At 45.2% G+C, this 15,643-nt stretch overlaps 1 pseudogene; it reads left to right on the top strand.

Moving 5' to 3' along the window:
• The first annotated feature begins 5,803 nt into the window (after window positions 1–5,803).
• LOC116104723 lies at window positions 5,804–12,134 on the top strand (annotated as a pseudogene).
• The last annotated feature ends 3,509 nt before the right edge of the window (window positions 12,135–15,643 follow it).

Here is a 15,643-nt window from a genome sequence, read left to right as displayed (position 1 = left end):
CACACACACACACACACACACACACACACACACACACACACTAAACAAAAGAAAACAAAGCATAGAAATCCTCTTGTTGTGGAAGCTGTAATCTGTCAGGGTGTCCCCTGTTCACATTGCAAATTGTAATGAGTCACTAGTCTGGTTTGAGGCCTCTAGCTTCTGTGACAACATCAATATTGGGTCCTCATCGCGACTCCTCCTAGTTAACCCGTTGTTGCTTTGTGCCATTGAGATCTTGCAGCTTTGGATCGGCAGCCCTTTCAAGCACCCCAACAGTTAATAGATGATGTAATATTGGGGTGGGCCAACTCAAAGCCCTGGCGCTGGGCCTGGGTGGTAGCTGAGCTGGTGAGCACGCAGGTACCCACCACTAGGGCGAGCTCTCCAGCGCTGTTCTGACTAGGCCATTCAATGCTGCCCTCAGTGGGAGGCAGGGTCAGCTCTCCATCTCTCATACTCTCACCTGCCCCACACCTCCAGAGCCAACTCTACTGAGCTACCCAGATGAGGTGTAGGGCCACTCTCCTGAGTGCTGTAGCCAGTGAGAGGCAGGGCCTGCTTACCTGCTCTCATGACCCAGCGACCAGCTCTCCCGACTGCTGAAGGTGTCAAGTCGGGGGAGTTGGGGGGAGACTCTCTCCCCTCCTCCCTCCACGGGCCATCCCACCATCTCATGGCAGACAAGTAGTGGGGCCAGCACTCCCATGCTCTCACACTTGTGGCCGGGTCACCTGTGCCTCCCCACCCCGCACGACCAGCTCTGCTGCGTTGTCCAGGTGAGGTGCAGGGCCCACTTCCATAGTGCTGCAGCCAGTGGGTGAGAGGTGGGTCCAGCTCTCCAGAACACCACAGCCCGTGAGGGGTGGGGCCAGTTCTACACAGCCCCTGGACATCTAGGTGGTCCCAAGTGGCTGTCCAGACTCGGACTGTCTCCATGGTCTCTAGTGGTAATATGCACCACAGACTTAAACAACGAATCCTACCGCTGCATAGTCATAGACCCAGACGTGGCTCAGCAGCAGCCTGGATTGGGACTTCACAGTGGTGTCAGGGGTGGCTAACTCACAACAGGCTATTTCTCTCCTCCTTCACACCTCCAGTTCCATCTCCCTTTGTAATGCTCAAACTGCTCTGCTTCTCTTCCTTTCCCATCTCTCCACCATACTCTTGAATATTGTAGTGGCTTCTACTGCAGGCTGGATCATGTGGCTGGCAGTCCTCTGGGCGACCTCCTTTGTCCATGCCATGTCTTGGTCATGGTCTCTGGATGACTTTACTTATAACATCCACTGCCATCAGGACAGCCCTGGGATACTGTGATGACCTCTTTGTCATTGACATCAGCAAAGCTGCATCAGATTATTTTTTTTAAGAAATATTTATTTTATGTATATGAATGCATTGTAGCTATCTTCAGACACTCTAGAAAAGGGCATCTGATCACTTTACAAGATGGTGGTGAGCCACCATGAGGTTGCTGAGAATTCAACTCAGGATCTCTGAAAGAACAGTCAGTGTTCCTAACCACTGAGCCATCTCTCCAGCCCCAGGGTATGTTTTCATAACTGACAAAGAAGCTTCTAAAAATCAGGAGGGCTGGCTGGTTACCACAGCTCCCTGTCCAGTCCAACGACTTCACAAAACAATGGAAAAACTGCTTTACAGAAATTGCAGCAAAGGTATTTGGTGGGTGCAAAGTTGCCAACACTGACCCAACAAGTTAGCAAATTCTGTCTGCAATGTGCTCAGGCAGAGAGCTGAGGCCCCTATGCTGACACAAAATCAGGGCTCCTATGCATGTGGACATCACGGATGGACTTTACTGACATTCAAGTCAGCAGAGGGTGTCAGTATTTGCTGATATATGGTGCACTTTTTCAGGCTGGGCAGAAAATCTTCATACCTGCACAGGGACTTGACTTGGAACTTGGCATGGAGTGCCACCCTCAACCATCAGACCACTTGAGAAAATGAGCAAAAGCTTTTAAAATGTCACCAGTCAAACGTTGCCAAGAAACAGACCTTCACAGCCAGATGGTCTGTCACTTATACTGTCTAGAATGCATTAAACGTCTTGTAAATGTGGTTACTCTATTTCTGAGATCATGTTTGGTCGTCCACCCCCACTGCCGCCATGGGACTCAAAAGACCTCTGAGAGTAAGGACATACCTGTCTCCAGTGGTTCTTGAAAGATGTGGCTACTACTACTCAAAAAATGTCCACTGCCTCAACTTTTAAAGCTGCAAGTGTCAAGCAATGGATACACTATACCCACACAGAGGCTGCTGTGGATCTGAGCAGGGAATGGAGTGTGGGAGTTGACCCAGACCAACCTTAAACTTGACCAGCTCAAAACGACCTTGGAATGACGATCTCAGTCAGCTCCTTACTCTGTTTCCTGTTGTCCTTCTTGGTCCTGTGGGCATGCATCTGGGCACTCCCCACTCAGCCTTTCTGATCCTCTCATAGAAGTTAGGGTACATATGTTGCTGGAGGGAAAACATTGGTCAGGGCAACTCCGATTCCTAGACACTGTTGCTATTAGTAATGGCTCCCCAGAGCAGTTCTGCCTTATCTCCTTCAGGTGCTGCTTCTCCTGAGAAACAGGCCAGCCACAGATTATCCCTTGGATCGTCCTGCTGGGATGGAACTGTCCACACCAGCAAAACAGGCTGTGATTCCTTTTAGGAACAGCTTCAACTAGTGACAGCCTGTGGAATGCGTAATGATTGTGGATTGTGGGGGAACCTATTGGTCTTATCTCAAATACTGATCATGGATGAACTTAGCCTTCAAAGGGTCAGAAAAATGAGGGGGTAATCCTCTAGTGGGATAGGAGTTAAGGCCACAATGGGCCTTTGGTTAGGGGTAAAACTGAGGAATAATATGGGAACTGACCATAGAAAAACCCTTCATCTGTAAAAGTTATGTCTTAAAATGTTGGCTTTAGTAAATGCCAGCCATGAGCCTCTTTAACCAGGTCAGGATTACAGAATATGCTCACAGTCAGGCCAGGTTACTAATACTAGTGTGTAGGAATAAGCAACCAAAGCTTGACTACCAACACAAAAGGACATGTTGGCTATATGAAAAATGTGTTGTATGCTTGAATAATAGGGTAGATCTTGAGTCGCTTCCACAGCAGAAAAGGTAAATACATGTGTACAGAGAATGTCTTATGTCTGTATGGATGTGGCACCTGTCAATAATAAATTGGGTGGCCTATGGCTTAGGCAGAAAACAGGAAGTGGAAAGAATTCTGGGATAGAGCCAGGTGGGAGATTAGCCCAGAGAGATGTGACAAGATGGGCCCATGGTACCTGAGCGCAGGTAACCAGCAGAATGTAGAGAAATGAGTTATAGTAATAAATTATGTCCCAGTCAGAGAAAAGCCTAGCTATATGGCCAAGGTACTTGTAAATATATTTTAGAGTCTGAGTCTTATTTCTGGGAGCATGGGGCTGGGAGGAAGAACCAGATGCTAACTTCTACAACATGAGCTAAAAGTATACACTGATTATATAGACTTAACAATCTAAACATATTCTAGCATCACATAGAAGTTGTGGCATGGCTCAGTGGCAGATCCTCTGCCTAGGATTCTCCAGCAAGGAGCTGGGGTGTGGCTCACCCACCTGCCCCTAAGACATTAATTTTTAATACTATTTATTTATTATTATTTATATGAGTATACTGTAGCTGTCTTCACACACAGCATAAGAGGGCATCAGATCCCATTACAGATGGTTGTGAACCACCATGTGGTTGCTGGGAATTGAACTCAGGACCTTTTGGAAGAACAGTCAATGCTCTTAACTGCTGAGTTATCTCTCCAGTCTCCCTAAGACATTAATTAAGGAGATAAGCAATAGTGAAAAGCAGAGAAGGGCACATTTATTTATTGAGGCGTCATTGGAAAGAACAAATAAGGAGATTCAGTGACCTCAATTTCATCTCTGGGGTCCTGGCAGCAAAAAGGTGAATAGCTAAGCAGCCCTAATGAAGGTATGGTCCTGCCCATCACTACCCCATCACTGTCTCAGCTACAGTCTCTCCTGGTGTGGTCCTGCCCATCACTACCCCATCACTGTCTCAGCTACAGTCTCTCCTGGTGTGGTCCTGCTCATCACTACCCCATCACTGTCTCAGCTACAGTCTCTCCTGGTGTGGTCCTGCCCATCACTACCCCATCACTGTCTCTTCTACAGCCTCTCCTGGTGTGGTCCTGCCCATCACTACCCCATCACTGTCTCTGCTATGGTTTCTCTTGCAAGGAATATGACATATTGTCAGTCTATGAGGACCTTTTTCTAGGAGACCAGTTCCCCTTCTGGCTGGCCCAGGGCTTCAGCTTTTTTCTTCTCTCAACATGAGATTCCCAGGGAAGTTTTAATTCTTTTGGGTCCAACACTTTGATAGCTAAGAGGAGGGGTGTAGCATCTCTCATTAGAATACTCCATCTTCTAGCTCAGTCAACAAAGTGCTTGCCATACAAGCATGAAGAATTCAGTTGGACCCTTAACAGCCACATAAAAAATTTTGAAATGATAGTGCATGTTTCTAATCCTAGGGCTGGGGGAGCAGAGACTAGGGGATCCCTGGAACTTGCTAACCAGCCAGCTTAGCTGAGTCAAATTTGTAAGCTCTGGGTTCCACTGAGAGACTCTGTCTCAAAAAATAAGGTAGACGATGCCTGAAGAATGACATTTGAGGTTGACTTCTGTCTTCTATCTGCATGCACACACACAGACACAGACACACAGACACAGACACACATGCACACAACACACACACAGATACACAGACACAGACACACATAGACACAGACATACATAGACACAGACACACACACAGATACACACACAGACACACACACAGGCATACACACATGCACACAGCATACACACATATACACATACACACATACACACACACACACACTTTCCTGACAGGGTAGTCGCACTCTCATGGACACAAACAGTGAATGTGCACACACATACTACACAGGCACAGACACACATACACAGACACACACACACACACATGCACACAGCACAACACAGATACACAGACACACATAGACAAAGACACACATAGACACAGACACACACAAAGACACACACACATGTACACAGCATACACACAGATACACAGACATAGACACAGACACAGACACACAGACACACACATGCACACAGCATACACACAGATACACAGACACACATAGACACAGACACAGACACACAGACACACACACACACAGACACACACACATGCACATAGCACACACACAGATACACAGACACACGTAGACACAGACACAGACAGACAGACACACACACACACACACACACACACACACTCTTTCCTGACAGGGTGGTTGCACTCTCGTGGACACAGTGAATGTGCACATACATACTACACAGGCACAGACACACACAGAGACACTTTCACTCTGGTGTCTGGAACATATGACCCCACAGTGCTTATCATGTGAGTCTCTTACCGTCAGAAGATTCTTAGACCCAAAGTAGCACAACACAAACTCCAGTCTCCAGGGACACAAACTTGTCTCCAGGGACATGTGGGGACTGTCCAGAGAAACTAAAACAACATTCACATGCGTGCATGCATGCATGCATGAATGCATACCGGAGGCACCAGGGGACACAGAGATGCACACATTTGCATGTATACATTTTGTGGTTAATTATTTTTCAATGAAACTGACATCTACTTATTTTTGAGACTGGGTCTAAAGTAGCCTAGGCTGGTCTCTAACTGCACATGTAGCTGAGGATGACGGAGCTTCTGCTATGCCTGCCTCTACCTCCCGAGTGCCGAGAGGACAGGTGTGCACCACCTGTCCAGCTTTATTTAGAACCCAGGGCTTCCTCCATGCCTGCTAGGCAGCGCTCTACCAATGGAGTCACTCCCAGCCTGCAACTCGTACTTAACAAGCACCCACTTGTTCTGGGTACTGTCTGTTGAACAAGATAAATGAGCCTAAAGCAGATCACAGGTCAGGGGGAGGTGAACTATGACCCAAGAAACAGATCTTGGAAGGCACAGGCATGGAGAAGAAGGCTCTGACAGGAAGAACACAAGGTAGGGTGAGACAGGCTAGGCCAAGAAAGCTGTTGCCTCAGACTGCTGGAAGGTCAGGAGAGGCATTTGAGCTGAGACCCGACGGTTGTCAAGAAGCTAAACTTTCTGGGAAAGGTCCGCTGAGAGCAGCATGTGGGTGGGACAGAGGCTGCGAGGCAAGCCAGGCCAGAGGCCTGAGCGCAGTCCTCTGCAGCCATGTAAAAAGTGTGTGGTGGCGTGTGCCTGGTACCCTAGCACTGGGCACGGCTAGCCCATCAGTCTGCAACGGTGAGCTCTGGCTTCACTGAGAGATGGTGAGATGGCTCAGTGGTTAAGGGCACTTACCATCAAGCCTGACACCCTGAGTCTTATCTCCAGGTCCTATCTCCAGGAGAGAACCAACTCCTGCAAACTGTCCCCGGCCTCCGTAAGTATGCTGTTGTACACATGTGCACGTACACCACAAACACACACACACACACACACACACACACACACACACACACACACACCAGATAAATGTAGTAAGAGTTTATTTTTAGGAGTAGAGGTAGGGAGAGAAAGAACCTGGAATGTTAGGATCCTGTTACTGCTCACACTACGGTGCCTCCAGCAGCTCCTCTCCCTCTGAGGCATCCTCGACGGGAAGGACTGGCTACAGGTGCTGTTGCGACACCCCTCTTAATAAGAGAGCTGTAAGAAGAGACTCTGCCATATGAGCCTAATACCACTTTCCACCCCACTGTCTGTGGGCTGGGGCCTCCTCTGAGCCCACCATCTCACACTGGCTTGGCTGAGAAAGGAGTTTCCTTGGGATTCACTGGCTTTTGAATGAGCTCCAGGCTCTGTAGGAGATGCTGAGAGACCCTGTCTCCGAAAATAAGGTAGAGATAGATTGAGGAAGAAACACAGCGCAGACCTCGGACACCTACACACACACACATGCACACGCAGACTCAGACACAGACAGATGGACAGACAGACAGGTATACACATATCCCTTAGATTAAAAAAAAAAATTCTGCCAATCATAGTTGCTATCCTCTGTGTGACCACTAGATGGCAGGACCGTCCATGCCTTGTGCTCTCTTAGGCTGTAATCACAGACAGTAAAAGAGGGGAAAAAATGGTGGAAGTGGAAATCCCAAAGACTCTACAGGGCCAAGTGTGGCACAGCTGGGATGTGAGTTTTGGGGCACTTTCACTTGCACTTTTGGTAAAGGCTTCACAGAATAAAAATCCCGGGGGTTGGAGGGGGATAAACCGAACGGATCTCTGAACCATCGTTATCTATCCTCGCCACTCAACTGCTTCTGTCTTTCGGCTTTTGTTTTTACTATCTGGACACCATGCTAAGTTCCAATCATTGACAGTGAGGTGGTCTAGAAAGACATGGAAATTGAAGAGGAGATGAAAAAGGGAAGAAACCGCTCACCCCGAGACTTCATGATGAAGGTTTTAAAATGTGAACACAACGGAAACAGCCGAAAATTGCCTGCAGAGGAAAAAAAAATGTGTGTGTTTTCGTAATGACATCTCAAACTAAGATGTTAAAAAAAATTGACAAACAAAACACTAGTGCAGGGCCAAGCGCCCTGCAATCACAGCATGCAGAGGCGGAGGCGGGCAATCTTCCCGAGTTTGAGGCCAGAGTGATCTTCATAGCAAGTTCTAAGCCAGCCAGGGCCACAGAAGGAGAACCTGCGTCAAAAACAAAACGAAAATAATAAGGCAACAAAGCAACGGTGCTTGCTTAGGGCCGAAATGTCTATAATCTTGAATTTTACCGGATCAGCACTCCTCTCGACCCTAAATCTGAACAATATACTTCATAAAACTCCTACAATTTCACTTACAAATGGAAATTTATTAAGTAAACCAGTTAATATATTGTACTTAATTTTAAAATGCTATTTAAATTTTGAGCTTTGCTTAATATTTAAATTTTATTATAAATTATATCCTTTGGGAAATATAACTTAGAAAGCCACAAGATCATTTATATGTGTATAGACATATATATGTTCACTGATATATCTATATGTATTGAAGACAAATCTAAACGAGACACCCTGTAGAAGCCCACACCTGTGTCTTGGGGCTGTGTAATGCCTTTTTCCTGTATAACTTTCTGCCAGATGGTGGTAGTGTGTGCCTTTTAACCCAACACTCAGAAGGCAGAGGCAGGTGATTTCTAGGTGAGCTTATGCTACAGAGTGAATTCTAGGACAGCAGGACTGTGACATAGAGAAACCCTGTCTCAAAAAAAAAAAAAAAAAAAAAAAAAAAAGAAAAGAAAAGAAAGGAAGGAAGGAGAGGAAAAAGAAAACAAAAACAAACAATAGTAAAAACCACTGGGGGCTGGGGAGAGAACTCACGGGATAAGGTGGCTGCCATGAAATCTGATGACTTGAGTGCTTGGGACCACATGGTAGACAGGGAGAACAAGCTGCCTCAAATTGTCTTCTGGCTGCTACAGATGTACAATAGCATTCAACACCTTCCTGCATAAAATAAATATACTGTAACAAAAACTGAAACAACCCTCTGAAAACCACTGGGCTGGAGAGATGGGTTCCGTGGGCAAGTCATTTGCCGCTTAGCCTACTGACCTGAGCTCATAACTTCAGAACTCATGCAATGGCCAAACAGCGTAACCCATGTCTGCAATTCCAGGCTTCTACTGTGAGATGGCAGGCAGAGGCAGGAAAGCCCTCAGAAGCCCCAGAAAGCCACCAGACAGTGGCAAACAAGAGGGACCCCATAGAAGTGAGGATTGGCACCCGATTCTCTAACTTCCACACATGCTACACACAGTACATGAGTGCCTTTACTTACATATACATCCACCTCTCCCTCTCCTTCTGCCTCCCCCCTCTCTTACACGCACACACACACACACACACACACACACACACACACACACACACACACATTCTAGATTCTGTCTATGAAGGAAACACATGACATTTGGTTTTCTGAGCTGGTCGTTGCTTAACATGGTGATTTCCAGTTCCATCTATTGTCCCACAAAGGACACAACTCACTCTTCTTCATATCCAAATTGATATGTACTGTATTTTTTATACATTCTTTGTAGATGGACATTTAGCCTGATTCTGTCTCTTAGCTGTTATGAATAGCATGATAATAAACATCACTCTAGTTTGCTTTCTGTAATAAGCACAATGACCCAAAGGATCCTGGGAGGGGAGGGTTTATTTCATCTTACAGGTTGCCATCTATGGCAGAGTGAAGCCAAGGCAGGAACTGAAATGGAGGCTTTGGGGGAGTGCTGCTTCCTGCCTTGCTTCTCACAGAACCCAGGCCACCAGGGCACCATGCCCCACAGCCGCAGATCAAAGGAGGCAAGTCTTCCATTGAGCTTCGTTCTTCCCAAGAGTGGTCATTACAAACACCGGTGTAGAAATATCTCTGTGATGTGGTGTATGTGTGTGTGCTTGTGCATGTGTGTATGTGTGTATGTGTATGCTAACTTGTACACAATTGTGTGAAGTGGGTATTAGAGGGCATTAAGTGCCCTCATTATCTCTGGCTCCCTGCTCATTCCTTTGAGGCAGGGTCTTAGCACAGGAAGGACATAGCTGGGTCACACAGCAGTACTATTTTTAGCCCTCTGAGGGGCCTCCAGAGTGACCCCCTGAGTGGCTGCGAGAGTTTATATTCCCACACACAGTGGGTAAGTTCCTTTCCCCAAAGGGACTGTTTTTGACAAACTCTGAGTCTTCAAGGACTGGTTTCCCAGGTCAAGAGTTACTTGAGGTTGGGGACAGCAGGGGTGACTCTTGACTGAGGACCCACCCCCCACCCACTCTGCAATTCTTGGACTGCCAGGGAAACCACAGAAGACTCGAGAGCCTCAACAGGAAAACCATGTCTTAATATAACTGGGAACTTAATGTTCTTATAATTCAGTGTCCATGACTTAAAGCCACTTTCCATGGCTCTTTATGAATTGTTTGAGTGCCTTATATGCGGGTTATACCATCATATCTTGCTCTGTCTTTGCAAGTGTCCTGATAGGCAGGTCTCTGTGACCCATTTTGCAGAAGCAGAAGCTAAGAACAGGTGAGGCAAGGCTCTGTAACACACTGTTTCCTGGAGTCTGCAGTGGATCGACCCTCTTAGAGACTGCCTTAGTTAGGGTTTCTATTGCTGTGAGGAAACACCATGACCAAAAGCAACTTGGGAAGGAAAGAAAGGGTTTGTTTCAGCTTACACTTATACATTACACTTAATCACAGAGGGACGTCAGGGCAGGAACTCAAACAGGGTGGGAAATGGAAGCAGCAACTGCTGCCGAGGCCACCAAGAGGCTCTGCTTAGAGGCTGGTTCCCAAGGCTTGCTTGGCCTGCTTTCTTACAGCACCCATTCCTCCTATTCAGAAGTTATGACCTGAACATGTGGGAACAAAGGTCTCAAAAGTCAAGGTGTCAAGGGGGAGGATGGAGGATGAGAAATAAAGAAGACAGATAGCTGGGATCGGAAGTCTTGAGCAAGCTGATGACTTATTCCAAGCAAGCCTATTAAGCAGAACAGCATCTTCCATTTGCAGGGAAGACTGGGACGAGGTCAGCAGAGAGCTCAATTAAGGAACGTTAGCAAAGAGAACACAGGGTACCTTAGACACTGATAACCACAGCTCTTCAGGGGAGAAAGCCAGGTTTCCAGGAAATGAACCCTTAAGCCCTTCCAGGCCAGCGGCCCCAGCGTGGCCTTGCCAAGCCTGCCCCAGTAAGAACACAGAACTAGGTCCCCTTTATCCTTTCATGAAGGCCCCTGAGAAAGCCTTGGGTCAGCCTGAGTCTCAACAGAGTGGCACTGCCCACAACTAGGCCCTCCTTCGTCAGTCATCAATCAACAAAACACATCCCAGGCTTACCCACAGGCCAAGCAGTGGGGTTATCTTCTCAGTTGAGGTTCCATCCTCTCAAGTGACTCTTGCTCTTGCCAAGTTGGCATAAAACTAGCTAGCACAGAGACCTTCCTAGGTAGAAATGTATTGGTGGCACATGTCTTCAGTCCTAGCACTTGGAAAGTAGAGGCAGGCAGGGATCTGTGAGTTTGAGGTCGGCAGTGAAAGGTGCAGGTCAACGGCCTGGTTGTATTAAAGATAATCAAACATTATCAAAAAGAAGGAGCTGAGGTTGTTCAGGGAGTGGTCCTGGGTCTGGTTATAGCAGATCAACTAGAGATTACCAACTGTTTTCCATTTCCCCAGCACACAGAGGATGATATGATGCTGACTTTGATGAAGTGCAGTATCAGATGGAGATGATACGCAGCCTTCACCATGTAAACATTGATCACCTTCTTGTGGGCTGGTATCAGCCCACATATTATGGCTCCTTCATTCCCCAGGGAACTTCTGGATTCTCAGTTCAGTTACCAGCATGCCATTGAAGAATCTGTCGTTCTAATTTACAATAAAAACTGCCCAAGGGTCTCTCTCACTGGAGGCATACAGACTGACTCCTAAACTAATGGAAGTTTGTAAAGACAAGGACTTTTCCCCTGAAGCTCTAAAAAAGGCAAGCATCACCTTTGAGCATATGTTTGAAGAAGTGCCAATTGCAGTTAAAAATTCACATCCGATCAGTGTCCTAATGAAGGACCTTGAGAAGACGTCAGCTGTGGCGGATAAGCATGAGTTGCTCAGTCTTGCTAGCAGCAATCATTCGGGGAAGAATCTCCAGTTGCTGTGGACCGGGTGGATGAAATGAGCCAGGACAATACAACATGTACATGAGGAACACCAGTAAACAGCAGCAGCAGGAAAAACATCAGTATCAGCAGCATCGCCAACAGGAGAATATGCAGCGACAGAGTCAGGGCGAGCCGCTACTCCCAGAGGAGGACCTCTCTAAACTCTTCAAGCCCCCCCAGACCCTTGCCATGATGGATTCACTGCTCATTGCAGGCCAGATTAACATTTACTGCCAGAACATCAAGGAGTTCACTGCCCAAAACTTAGGCGAACTCTTCGTGGCCCAGGCTCTTCAAGAATACAATAATTAAGAAAGGAAGCTTCCAGAGAAGACATTGAGTAAGTAGACAGACTGTTAAGCCTCCCCAAGAGTGACTCTTGGGAAAATGCATTTCTGTACTGCAAAGTGGAGAGATGTACTGTGCTGTTGCTGCTGTAACGGTTTTCTAGCCAGTAATAAAACTTTAATTGGTTGTTCAAAAAAAAAAATGCTGTGCCACCCCTTTGAGTTTTGGGTATTCTGGGCTTTTTAATTTTTTTTTTATTCCTTGTAGGAAGCCCAGCTAGGAGAACACATCCTACGTACAGGCAACAGCTTTGGGGAGAGCCTACCATTCCAGTTGTTCAGGACCCTTGTGAAGGTCAAGCTGCACATCTGCTTCATATGAATGGGGAGACCTAGGCCCTCTTTGGTTGGTGGTTCAGACTCTCAGAGCTCCAGAGGTCCAGGTTAGTTGACTCTGTTGGTTTCCCCGTGGTGTTCCTATCCCCTCAGGGCCTGCACTCCTTCCTTCTGTTCTTCTATGAGCCCACAAGCTCCATCCACTGACTGTGAGCGTCTATATCTGAGTCAGCTGCTGGGTGGAGCCTCTCAGAGAACAGCCATGCTAGATTCCTGTCTGCAAGCGTTACAGAGTTATCATTAGTAAGTAGTGTTGGGGACTGGTGCTTGCCCATGAGAAGGGTCACAAGCTGGGCCAGTTATTGGTTGGCCATTTCCTCAGTCTCTGCTTCCTTTTCCATGCCTGCATTATTTGTAGACAGGATAGATTTGGGGTTGGAAGTTTTGTGGATGGGTTGGTGTCTCTATTGCTCCACTGGGGTTCCTGTCTGACTATAAGAGGTGGCCTTTTCAGGTTTTATATCCCCAGTGTCACAGCAAAGGTCACCCTAGCTTACTTTAAATGGGTTATTTTAAATGATGAGCTAGTCAGAGAAGAGCCTAGCTATATGGTCAAGGTATTTGTAAATATATTTTGAGTCTTACCCCATCTCCCCTCCCTTTCTCCTGTGAGGAGCATGGGGCTGGGAGTAAGAATTACCTAACTTCTACAATAGCTTATCAATTTCAGCTATTGAATCTTGACCTTAAGCTAAGAACCATTATTTTATATGTAATTTAGTTATATCCAGTTTCTGTAAGTTTTATTTTTATAATCTTTCTAAAACTAAAATCTTAATTTAATCTAACATTATTTGCATTTGTTTCCACTCTAGAACAATCTTTATCTTACTGTGAAAAGTCCTTTTTCATCCCAAAGAATTTTTCTTTAATCTTCTTCACCAAAAATATATCTCATACCTGTATCCTTTATATCTTTTTTCCCAGGACTTGGTGTTTTTGTTTTTATCTTTATTATTTTTATAACATTTAGAAAATATTTTAGTTAGATAATTTTAAATGAGAACATAGCAAGCTGTATCTAACACACAGAAACCATACATATGTTATCTTCAGATATTTATAGTTATAAATACAAGTGATACATTAGTGGCCTTTTATGAATTAATTTAAATTAATTATTATTTAAAAATTTAAGACATGTTGAAATTGTTTTTCTTTAAACAAAAACCACTTGCTTCTTGTAGGGTCTAAGATATCAAAAGCAGGGTAAAGTGTGACCTTTACTGGATTCTTCCTGAGTCACCTGTTTACTTTTGTCTTAAGTATGTTAATTATTTAACAAGTATTTACCTAAAGTGCTTATCTTTGTTTAAAACTAAACACATCCAGTCAGGGTGGGTCACACCTTTAATCCCAGCACTTGGGAGGCAGAGGAAGTCAGATCTCTGTGAGTTAGAGGCCAGCTTGCTCTACAGAGTGAGTTCGGGACATTCAGGGCCTTGCTTTATAAGACCCTGACTCAAAAGCAAATAGCTGAACAAACAAACAAATAATTAAAAACAGAGATCATGCCTTTAGTCCCAGCACTTGGGAGGCAGAGGCAGGCGGATTTCTGAGTTCGAGGCCAGCCTGGTCTTCAGAGTGAGTTCCAGGACAGCCAGGGCTACACAGAGAAACCCTGTCTCAAAAAACAAACAAACAAACAAACAAAAAACAAAAAACAAAAAAAACCCCAAAAAACCAAAAAATAAAAATAAAAGCAGAGATCAATAATTATTTAAATATATTATGATACAGTGCATTAAGATTATTGTAAATGTTAATATGGAAATCTTTTTTGTAAACCTTGAAGCAGGTTTTAAAAATGACGATTAAAAATTGCTTGTTATTTATCTCTCACATAAGCCTATCAAAGATATGGACCTGGAAAACCTATTTGTTACTTGGTTCATTTATTTTAAAGTGGCAATCATTGAAAACATTGTTAAGGTCCTACAAATGCTTTTATTTATACACACGCACATGAACATCTCAGACTTTGGAATGCAGGGGTTTCTAGCACAGAGCAGAGCAATCCAACTGAAAGCATCTGGAACAGGAACATGTATCTCTTAGTCAATGTCCTCAGGCAATAGAGACCTTGTTGTAGAACCAGAATTGAGACAAAGATCAAGGAAATAACATCAGGACCAGAGCTTTTGTACATACATATCATAGATTTTTTTTTTTTTTTTTTTGAGACAGGGTCTCTCTATATAGCCTTGACTGTCCTGGAACTTACTATGTCAGACAGGCTGGCCTAAACTCATTGAGATCCTCTTGTTTCTACCTCTAAGAGCTGGTATTAAAGAGATGGGACACCATGCTCAGCACAGATACATTTATTTTTAAAATGAAGATTTTGAATGATATCTATTATCTATCTATCTATCTATCTATCTATCTATCTATCTATCTATCTATCTATTTATCTATCAATATATCTATCTATATTCCAAACACTTCTCTCTCTCCCAGTCCCTCCCTCTTTCCCATTTCCTCTGAGAGGGTGGGGGCCCATTGGATATCTCCCCACCCTGGCCTATAACATCTCTGCCATATTAGGCACATCCTCTCCTACTGAGGTAGACAAGTCAGCCATGGAGCTGCATGTCTGCTACGTGTGTGTGTGTGTGTGTGTGTGTGTGTGTCTGTGTGTGTGTGTGTGTGTGTGTCTGTGTGTGTCTGTCTGTCTATCTGTCTGTCCTGTCTTTCATTTGGGAATCCAGAACAAAGTAGCGAGTAGTGAGGAACCTGTGCAGGTGCTGCTACCTCTGCCATTGCCAGGGCAATTAAGGAAGAAGTTAATTGTCTACTGCAACACTAGCAATTGTTTTAAGTAGGTTTTAGCATGTTTAGAGCCATCAAGTTTATAAGGAAGTATCAGGCCTCTTAATACATCATTAAAACACTCAGTTTAGAGGCTAGAGAGATGGCTCAGTGGTTAGGAGCACTTTTTGCTCTTGCTGAGAACCCAGGCTTGATTCTCAGCACCCATATAGCAGCTCTCAACCACTTGTAACTCCAGTTCCAGGGGATTGGATGTCTTCTTCTGACCTCCATAAGCACCAGGTACACACATAATACAAATACAAACCTGTGGGCAAAATACTTGTACGCATTAAGTAAATAAATACATTTGTAAATCTGCAGGTGCAT

The sequence above is a fragment of the Mastomys coucha genome, unplaced genomic scaffold (genome assembly GCF_008632895.1).
Source record: "Mastomys coucha isolate ucsf_1 unplaced genomic scaffold, UCSF_Mcou_1 pScaffold22, whole genome shotgun sequence".
In the NCBI taxonomy this organism is placed as follows: domain Eukaryota; kingdom Metazoa; phylum Chordata; class Mammalia; order Rodentia; family Muridae; genus Mastomys; species Mastomys coucha.
Note: the sequence above shows the minus strand (reverse complement) of the source record. Positions and strands in the feature narration are given on the sequence as shown.